The sequence below is a fragment of the Hydra viridissima genome, unplaced genomic scaffold (genome assembly GCF_058129835.1).
Source record: "Hydra viridissima isolate aposymbiotic clone 2 unplaced genomic scaffold, HvirCarnegie_v1 scaffold_16, whole genome shotgun sequence".
NCBI classification, from domain to species: Eukaryota; Metazoa; Cnidaria; class Hydrozoa; order Anthoathecata; family Hydridae; genus Hydra; species Hydra viridissima.
Genome location: NW_028324315.1, coordinates 7831391 through 7842398, shown reverse-complemented (window position 1 = coordinate 7842398; position 11008 = coordinate 7831391). Strand labels below are relative to the sequence as shown.

The following is an 11008-nucleotide window of genomic DNA, read 5'->3' as shown; positions in this document are numbered from 1 at the left end:
GGTAATATGTAAATTTTTTATTTATAAATAGTGACATATGTAAACAACTGAAATCAGTTTTTTGTAAGTTGAAAGTTAAACTTAAGTTAAACGTTACCATGTAAGATATTTACGAAAAGTAAGGATTAGGAACTAAAATATATAAAAAAAAACACATATAAATCAAAATTAAATATATTTTTAAAATAAATTAATTTGAATCTGTCTAATCATTAAATAAATTGGATCAGCTAAAAATCCGATGTTTTCCGGGCATTGGTCTTTGTAATTCATAGGAAGACCAATGTGTGCAGTATCTAAAAAATAGTATAAAATTAAATTTTGACATATCAATAACTACAACATAGTATAAATCAAAGCGTAGTTAAGTTACTAATAAACAACTATTATTAAAGGTGACATTATTGCATGTCACCTTTAATAAAAGTTGTTTATCAGTAACTTAATGAAGTTGGGGCAATTAATGAAGTGTATGCACCTCCAGCCGATATAAACCATTTTATATAACTACTAATCAAATAAAAAATTACTTTGGCATTTTTGATCAGGATGTGCACTGTCACAATTGTTTGTATCCACAATTTACTGCACTCTTAAGGGTGGAGTTCCATCACCGACATATATGAAACCACAAAATCTGATGGAAAACATGAAACACAGGATTTCTTGTAATGATCAATTTAAAAATGTTGTGAAACCTGGAATTAATTCTGACGTACAAGCAAACTCTCATAATTTGGATTTTGGTACAAACCCTATCACTGAATTTAAGAAAGCTCATGAGAAGGTATTTTAAAATCTTGTAAAATTTTAAAATAATGTAATAATAGTTTGTGGATGAGTATAGTGTTTATTAGCTCTGAGTTTATTTCTTTCTTTTTTTCTTTTTTTTATACATGCACCTATTGAAAAGCAAATAAAATGGTCTTGTTTATGTAAAATTCTTTTTTCTGACTACACATTGTTAGTTTTCTATTTTAGATTTATCTCTAATGCCTTTTTTTATTTCATCATTCATAGTTTTAATTTATTGCAATGTTATTTTTTTCATCCTTAAAAATTTGAAACTAAAATCATCTCTCTGTAAAGCATACTATCATTTTTTAGTTTCTTTATTGTGTTGTTGTTGGGATCCCAGTTCTGGCATTATGAATGGGTTGAAGTAAAATTAGAAAGAGAAGACTGTTAAAGTTATCTTTTATATGTAGTTCCTGCTGGGATTTGGGATGTATCCGTCTTTAACAATATTCCAATCCTCACTTACAATTGGCTCGTTGCATACCTGACAATGAAGCAAAAACTTGATGCTACTGCAAGTCCGTTGTTCTCATATGAAACCCTTTTATCTTCACAAAAAGAAAACTGGAAAATACGATCTTTATCTTACGTTTGAAGTCCACTTCGAATATTCTCACGATCAAAGCAAAATTAGGGGTTTTGTTTCGGGAATTGGAACGTGTTTTTAACTTTTCAAGATTATTATTGCATGTAAGTATAACAGTTTTGTTTATTTGATCAAATAATGCACAAAAAAAAACGCGCAATTCTTTTGAAAACTTTCTCTTATTACTAACATCTCCATTAGAATGTTTTGTCACTCATCTGACTATCAATTGGTGACTAATGTAAAAAGACAATTGAAGTTAATAAAGCTTATAGATTCTAATAACGGGACATGTGAATAATACATAGTGTGCAGCACAAGTGTCATAATTTTACTTTGGTTTTGTTTCGCGGAATTTTTTTTCCGCGAAACAAAACCAAAGTAAAATTTACCAGTAGAGAATTTGTCTATAAAAAAATCGTTATGTTAAAGACAAATTCTCTACTGGTAAAATTGTAAACGATGTTCAAATGAACACCATGTGTTGAATTTTTTTGTTAATGCTGTACAAATTCAAGACTTTATGCTGCCATTTTAAGCGAAGAAAGTTAAGCTTACTCGGGTAATTTAAGACAAGCCTGGCTAACAGTGTTCGGTTGCACCACTAAACATTTCTTTTGAGCATAACTGTTTTTGGAAAACAATTCACTTAAATGAACGAAATCAGGCAAAAGTTGTTAAAAGTTAAAATATTAATTTTTTACGACTTGATGGGTCATGACGGATTTTGTCTTTTTTTGAAAAAGGAGAATATCTTTAAAAATAATCTCTATGCACAACTTTTTCAGTAAAGTTTAGTCTAGTACACTTCGATAATTGTTATCATCCACTTGTACAACTTCTGGTTTGTGGTACGATAAGAAAATTCGACGTTTTTTATAAGCTTTCGGTGTTGCCCCTAACACTACTGAAAGGAGCGAACATCGTTAACGACACTTTGAGATATAAAGTCGATAAGCAAATTTAAGGCATTTTTTTTGTCGGGTGAACCATGTGATCAAATTTACATTTTTACTTGACAGCACCAGGTTGTAATCAAATAACAAATGTTGAAAAGCTAATAAAGAGGTAATAACTTTGAGAAATGAGTCTCTTCTCACGTTGGTAAAAAAAATTACATAATGATTAGTAAGTCAAAGTATCATAACGAGCAAACAATCTTATATAGCCAATCTTTTAGGATTGCTTGTTGACCTGTGTTTAAGAGATTTAAACTGGCCTATGAAATTTTAGATTTTTAAATATTTTGTAGTTGTTTCAAGCAAAACAAAAGTCATTTTCTAGTTTAAAAGTTTTACATAAAAATATGTTAAATCAGTTGTCTTGTTGAAATGTTTATTTTTTTGTATTTGATTATCATTTGAAAATGAGTTTAATGTTTCACCTAATCTTTTCTAGTTTTTGATTCATTCTCTGTTGTAGTATACTTGGTATATGTTGCAGGTACATACATACATACATACATACATACATACATACATACATACATACATACATACATACATACATACATACATACATACATACATACATACATACATACATACATACATACATACATACATACATACATACATACATACATACATACATACATACATACATACATACATACATACATACATACAATCTAAGTTGAGTGATTTTATATATGTTGTGTGATTTATTATATGTTGTTTATTTTTCAATTAGTACTACAAGTTTTGTGAAATTTTCATTTTTCAGCAAATGTAATAATAATTAAGAACAAGACAAGTTTTGAAAGTACATGGAAAAGTTGCAATATCCAAATGTTTATCATCACTTATTTGTCTTTAGTCAACCTTGAAGTTTTAATTTGTAATGAAAAATAAATATCAAGCACTCTTCAAAATGCAATATATTGGAATGAGATCATAGTATCAAGCAGAATGTTTCATTGCAAAAGTAAGAAATGAAAATATGAAATGCTAATTAATCTTTTTTTTTTTTTAATCACTTTAGATAATTGTGTTAAATCTCACAATGACGTTTTGCTAAAAATTTCATTCTTCCATCCAGCTTCTCAAAAAGCATGGAATATTTTCAATAAAAACATATTTTAAATTGGTAAATATAAACATTTATATTTAATTAAGATAAAATACTATTTTTATTAAATATAAATGTTTATATTTACCTGTATATTTTTTATCTATTATCGGCTGTTTCTATAAAAACAATGTCAGCCTTCGGAAACGGTATACTTAATGTCAAATTCACAATTTTTTCGAGGTGAAAACACGTCACACGCGTTTAAACAAAAATAACACGAACAAAAACGAAATTTTCTCAGACTGGTCTTAAATCACCCGAGTACTTCTCCTGAGGTGAAAATGGCTGAAATCTATTATAAATTGCACTGAGAACCTTAAAGGTATGCGCTTATTAACTAATCCATAATACGCGAACATAACTAATCCATGCAGGATTAAGGGAGAGTTGCATTCTAAGAAAGTTTTCATAAATGTGTAGTGGAATTCGAAAGTATTGACTATAAAACATTGGGAAGTGTGAATTATTTTAATATCAGTAAATGCTATAGAAAGACCAGTTTTGTGAATTTTTGGAATTAAATTGAGTTCTAGTAAATTTCAAATATTTGATCAAACTGTACATCCATTTGTTATTTTTTTACCTAAAAAAGATAAAAGCCAATATTTATGTATATGGATTCCTTTAAACTTGCTTTTAAAAAACTTTTAGCAAACTTTAGAAATTTTGCCTGTCTAATTAAAGTTTATGACCGTCATCTGAATGTTAGGCTTGAAGTGATCTTCTTTATTGGAGCAGAATTGTTAATGTTTTTTATATGATGGCCTCTTCGAATTAGAAAATAGGCTCGAAAAGACCGGAGATAATAATCGCTTTTTTTAAATGCAATACTTCCGGATTTGAAGTATGAAAAAAAGTTTGTAGTAATAAAATCTGGTTTGAGAATCTTAATATCAACGATTAAGTTTACGGGTTGTTTGAGGGTTCTTCCAGAGTTTATTAGCTACGTGAATATTTACAGCGATGTTGAAGAAAATGAATGAAAACAGACTTTTTAGTTTTAAACTGTAATTTTTAAAGAAAGAAAGTAGTAAAATATTACTCAAAAAAAGGTTTGTAGCAACAACAGTGATGTGTTTTGCCTTTTTTTTATTCTAAAACACGCTAATTTTTTTTTAAATGGCCATGGAAAGGGCCGTGGAAAGGATTGCACTGAGGATAAACTTTTATTGGCCAGAAACGTTTATTGATCAGATCCCTAAACAAGGCAAATACTATAAAGATATTGTTCTGCCACGGTTACCAATGCATTGAATTTTGAACAGGTGTGTAGTAAACTTTTTTTTCTGAGCAATATTTCTTATGAACATTTTTATATGAGTGTGTTTTTTAAACTTTTTCCATAAATTTATTTACGTATTTCTAATATATTAACACAAATCAGGATTTTCAAAAACGATTAAAATAATTGACAACTTCGATTTTCCATTCCTATCTTTTATTACATATCTTTCAAAACTTTTTATTTTCCATTTACATTCGTTTCATATCTCTTAAACAGATTGCTATATTATTTTTTGTAGCCAATCTTGATGGATGATTGATTCCTAAAACATTCGTTTGTACTTTATCAACTTGATAATAAATTTCTAAACCTTCATTATATTTTCCCATTCCATACAAACAGAGTGCTATATTATTTTTTGTATCCAATGTTGATGGATGATTGATTCCTAAAACATTCGTTCGTATTTTATCAACTTGATAATAAATTTCTAAAGCTTCATTACATTTTCCCATATCATTCAAACAGAGTGCTATATTATTTTTTGTAGCCAATGTTGATGGATGATTGATACCTATAATATCCGTTTGTATTTTATCAACTTGATAATAAATTTCTAAAGCTTCATTATATTTTCCCATTCCATACAAACAGACTGCTATGTTATTTTTTGTATCCAATGTTGATGGATGATTGATACCTAAAATATCCGTTTGTATTTTATCAATTTGATAATAAATTTCTAAAGCTTCATTATATTTTCCCATATCATTCAAACAGAGTGCTATACTATGTTTTGATTTTAAGGTTATTTCATTTTCAGTTCCATAAGATTTTGTGTTATACTTTTCAATGGCATCGAGAATGTTTATTGCTTCTCGAAAAAAACCTTTGTTTGATAAGAAACTTTGGATTCTCTCACTCAGTTGATGGAACACTTCACACATTTTTGGTTTGTTAATATGAAACATATGGATGAAATGGTTATAGAAGTGCTTTCCATCGTCAATGTGTTCCTTTACCACTTCCAACTCTAGTTTTAGAAAATGGGCGATGTTTACGTTGCATATTTCTGTTATTTCTTTGCCTTTTTGATAACATTTACACGCTAACTGTGTCATTTCGTGCATCGCGTAACTATCATTGTCATCGTCGAAACAATCAAGCAACGAATAACTTACTAGTAAACTTATTGCTCGATTTATCAAAAGCTCTTCGTTTATTTTCAAGTGTTTTGAAATACCCTGAATAAACTTTTTTGTAATGTGTTGACCGTCGCAATACGATAAATGGTTCAAAATTTCCATCGATTTTTTATTCGATGTTTCTATTTTGTTTAATACTATGCTAATTGATGTTATAGTAGACTTTGTTCCCTGTTCAGTTTGGATACCTTCCTCGAGCATTTCGAAAGAATATGATCGAAAGAGATCTATATATTCCTTCAAAGAAACGCTGTTGCTGCTTATATAGAGAATGGCTTGATTAATAGCGAGTGGATGATATTGAAGCACTTTGGTTATTTCTTTTAGTTTTTCGTCATCGTTTGTTAATATTTGTTTAATATTTCTTTTTGCAAAAAGTAACGCATCTTGAGGTGAGAAAGAATTAACTTGAATTTGATTAACATTGGTAGACCATGATTTCCATTGCGATGTTACCAAAGTAAATGCATTTTTTTTATTTGATACGTATTTTTCAAAATTCTTCACACTCTCATCGTCGACGTTGTCGAAGATGTAAAGCGTTTTTTCTCTTTCAAAGTAGTGATGTATTTTTCTAGAAATTACTTCAATATCAAACGGATCGCCTTGAGGATCTCTTACGCTTAACCCTAGTTGGTGACAGAGATTAGTCAGAGAAACTTGTATTTTATCAAATGCTGCATCCACCCACACAATACTATCAAAATAGTTGTTATAAAATGCTGCATATTTTCTAGCGAGCTGAGTCTTTCCAATTCCAGACATTCCAGTTAAAATCGTGATTGATTTACCCGAATCGTTTATTTGGCACACGTATTTATGAATTTGATTAAGTTCATCGTCACGTGAAAAGAAGGCTTTTGTCGGCGGCAGGATACCAAAAATGGAGTGTCGGGATATTAACTCTAAAATACAAAAACATTTAATTTTTAACTGCAAGGTGACATTTTTGAGGAATGTTTAGAAGTCAGTTTTTGAACGGCATTTCGCATTTCAGTTGTTTTGTTTTTGAAAGGAAAAACATAATAAATTTATTCCAAGACTTAAATGACGATTAAATCGACGATTTCTATTAAAATTGTCACTATCTGCTGAATATAATATTTAATGCGCTTGCTATTATCATGATAAAATATTCTGTTTATAAGTTTGTTTTATTTTCAAGCAATTCCATTTGTAAAGGCTATTTAAAACAATTGCAGTTTTTTTTCAGAAAAAACATTTTACATGTAAAATACTCCAAGAGGAACATTTTGATTTTTAATTTGAGAACCTCGTCGCAATACAGTTATATTTTCGAAATCGAAATCAATTTTCCTAAGAAAGTGTTTTGAAAAAGTTGAAAAAAACTTTTGTTCGTTAGAAGTTTATGTAGTATTACTCTTTGGGGAAGGGTGGGAGGTTATAACCGTGAAATGCAGGACGGCTGCAAAAAAAAATTAAGTTAAGGAGTCACATTCAGCTTTTATTTCATATTTTTAAATAATATTGTTAACTTAGTAATTAAATATAATAATGCTATAAATAACTAAGTTTTTGATTTATTTCAATTGGGAATTTAGTCCGCAAAATTGCTAAATGACTTTACTGAGAAAAAGGCTCGAAAGATCTGTGACAAATTTGCCATATAAATAATAGAGAGTTTGTCCTTTTCAAAAATGTTCGTGTTAGGTAAAAAAATCTTTTAATGGTCTGCAACTTTTTTTTTATATTTTGTGTTTTTTTTTTTTTTTTTTTTTTTATCTCTAATAAATATTCAGGGGCCGCAGGAGAACATCGGTATGCAACAGCTGCACAAAAATTATCAAGTTCAAAATACCTACTTCGTTCGCATTCACTGATCAAATCTTCACGCTTGCAAAAAAGTAATCCACTTTTCACATCTCGCCATTTTTTTGATGGATTATTTTTACGCCATTGGTTCAATATTTGCAAAGTTTGTTCTCTCGTTGTTTCAAATTCTTCTTTTACATTATCGATTGCTGAGTCATCAACCAAAAGACATCGAGCAAACTTTTGCCAATCATATGTCAACAAATCAGCAAGCGTTGTAAACACATCTTGTGGAAACTTTTCAACTGAAAGAGAAGGTTTTTTTTGGAAATCGAAAATCTGTCTCGAATGGGAAATATTAAAAATATTTTATTACCCTTTATATCGTCGAACTCGTTCTCCATGACAACTTCGTCTTTTAAAGCCGTTCTACGAAAAAGAGGTCCGTTAATTGCAATGATAAATTTCAGTAAAACCCTCTTCAGTTTGTTAGCAAACTATTTTCACGGTTGATAAACGAGTACGAAGAAATAGGTGCTGCGTCAAAATATTTAGAGCAGTTTTAGAAGTGAAATAAACAGTTTGATATCAGATATTTCAGGAACTCCCTTAGTCACTGAAACAAAACTGTCATCCCAGTAAACTTCCTATTGATGGAATACATTTTATTGACTGTTAAAGTGGTTTGACTTACGGCGACTCTGCACCTTAAGAACAAAAAAGATGCCAATAATCCATCTTCCCAAAAGCAACTATATTAAAAGAAACTTGAGCAATTCTAAATAATGCAGCAGTACCTGCACAATTGAGATCTACATAAATTAGGACTTGTGGCAATATTTTGAAATAATTATTAATAAAGCAATAATGAACAGTTTTGAAGTCCAAAACGAAGCACTAAGAAGCTTTAAATTGTAAGACGAATTTTCAATTGAAAGACGTTTATAATGTGAGAGGTTTTTCAAGAAGGGTTCTTAATCAGATTTCTGATATTTTGGTTTCTTGTATTAAACTTTTCATATTCAAGATTTGTTATTCCGTTACAAACTTTTCATGTACTAATTATTCATGTACTCTCACTTCATCCTGCCTTTGTTATTCACTTCAGTAAAGTCATATTTTCCTATTTTTTCACCGGCTTTTCTAACTATGAAACTAAATTTGTTGAAAAATCAGGTAACAAATCACAAGAGTACAACAAAAGTAGATGACGTACCGGTTATACATTATCTCCATTTTCCTTATTACAAAAGTTCTTTTCTGCGATCTTTATGTGAACAGTTGGTTGATCGACAAAACAAGTGTTGAGTTCTACAGTTTTTCTCGAACTGATATAAACCAGCACGTTGAAAATTTAAAACTGAATCATGCAACAGCAAACCATAGAAAACAAAAAAGCAAAAACCCATTAAATCAATAAAATGTTTGAACTGGTTTTAGTATAATGAAAAACTACCAACCGAAATCTGCGATGAACCAAACGGAGATCGGTGAGTTCTTGATTCAGTTGTTTTTTTGTTTTAGTTTTAGTTTTAGTTGTTGAAAGTTTCACTTAAAAACGTTTCAAGTTACGTCACGATATTGCAATCAAAAAGTTTAGTTAAAATAAAACAATTCGAAATAAAAGCAATCATTCAAAATATAAAGGAACCATTAGAAAGTTACAAATAAAAATAAATAATATGACAATCAAAGTTTTTAGTTGTTTTCAATTCGCTATGTCTTTAAAGAAACGCGTTTTTTCTCGCTCCAGCTTCCTAGTGTTTTATGGATCAAGTGAATCTAGCTCGTTTATCTAGTTAACTTTCTTGCATTGAGGTTAAACTCTGTTGTTGATTTTTTTAAAACTGATGTCAAATTATTTTATTTTTTAAAACAATTGGCGTCGATGAGTGAGAGTCTTAATCAAATAATAATAGGGGCTTAACAAAACAAAAGGATGGAATTATATTATTAAAGCGAAATAAGTCCAAAACGAGGCATCCTGAAATAAACTATTTGTCACTGTGTACTACGCGTCCGCTCTGACAATAAAAAGGAAATAGCGAAATATTTAAAGAACTGTTTAACATTTTGAAAAAATTTTTTTCACCAAACTTTAGTTATAAGATATTGTTCGTTTATACATAATAGTTATCAAAAAAAGTACGGACCTTTTAGGAACCTTTTCATTCCGGTTTTCTAGGCGGTTTATCCAGACTTAATCGATTTTTGATTAGAAAGATAAAAAACCGACCGTTTTTCTTATTTGAAAATCTAATTCTGATATATCAGTTTATCTTTGTTACAGGTTTTTTTCGTCTCCCGTTTACTTTTCCCGTTTTTATTTAACAACCTTTTGTTATAAAAGTGTAATAAAAACCGCAGGATCAGAAATCCCTTCGATTGCAGAATGAAAGTTCTGATGTGAAAATAGGTTTTTAACAATATATGGCTATGAAGATAATCACTTTTTAAAAGATGCTTATTAACTTCAACTGCATGGCTTAATGATGCTTTCTTGATTTCTTTTCTTAATATGAACCATTACTCTTTGACTTCCTAAAATTATTTAACAACAAACATTAAAATTTAAAAAATTTTATAAAGTTTTATTTTTGTTATGAATAGTATAACTTGAGACATAAACTAATTATTATAGAAATTATCTATCATCAGTTTCTAATTCTTATTATGACATATTCAAGTAAAAAACTGTATTCACTGTAATAATTAAATAAAATTGAAATATAACTAAAGTTTTCGTTGAGATGGCTATCGAACCCTTTTTTTAAAAATCGGGTTCGGTTCGTATATATTTAATGTTCGTGTTCGATAAGCACAGCTCTGGTTCGGTTCGGTAACAAGTAAATTTTGGGTTCGGTTCGGTATCAACACAACTGTTTTTTTTATTAGTTACAAAGCTTTACATCCACAATCATAAAACACAAATAAATTGAAGTAATATTAAGTAGTTAAAGAATTGCAAATTATTTAAAATAACTTGCAATTAACTGCAACTTCAAAAGTTTAAAAAACAATGCAGTGGCTAATAACTAATAGCTGCAGTTAAAGTGCACAAAACATTAAAACAGTAACTTTCTGAAAACAGGTAATGATAGCTTAAGTAGCCTACTGTGAGTCTAGTAATAGGAACTGCATGTTGTATTTGAGAATTATCAGCATTTCTAATGTTTCTGGGTTTAGACGAGCCCTGCGCTCACTCATCGTCACCCCACACACTGAAAACACTCTTTCACAGGCAGTACTTTTAGCAGGAATAGCCAACAACTTTCTACCTATCAATGATTTCATCGGAAGCTTATGTTCACGCTCATCGTCTTTCCAGAATTGCAATGCATCACACGC

General features: G+C 29.6%; 1 pseudogene; it reads right to left on the bottom strand.

Moving 5' to 3' along the window:
• The window catches only part of LOC149877859 (uncharacterized), a 219495-nt pseudogene that overhangs the window by 26546 nt on the left and 181941 nt on the right, over positions 1-11008 (bottom strand).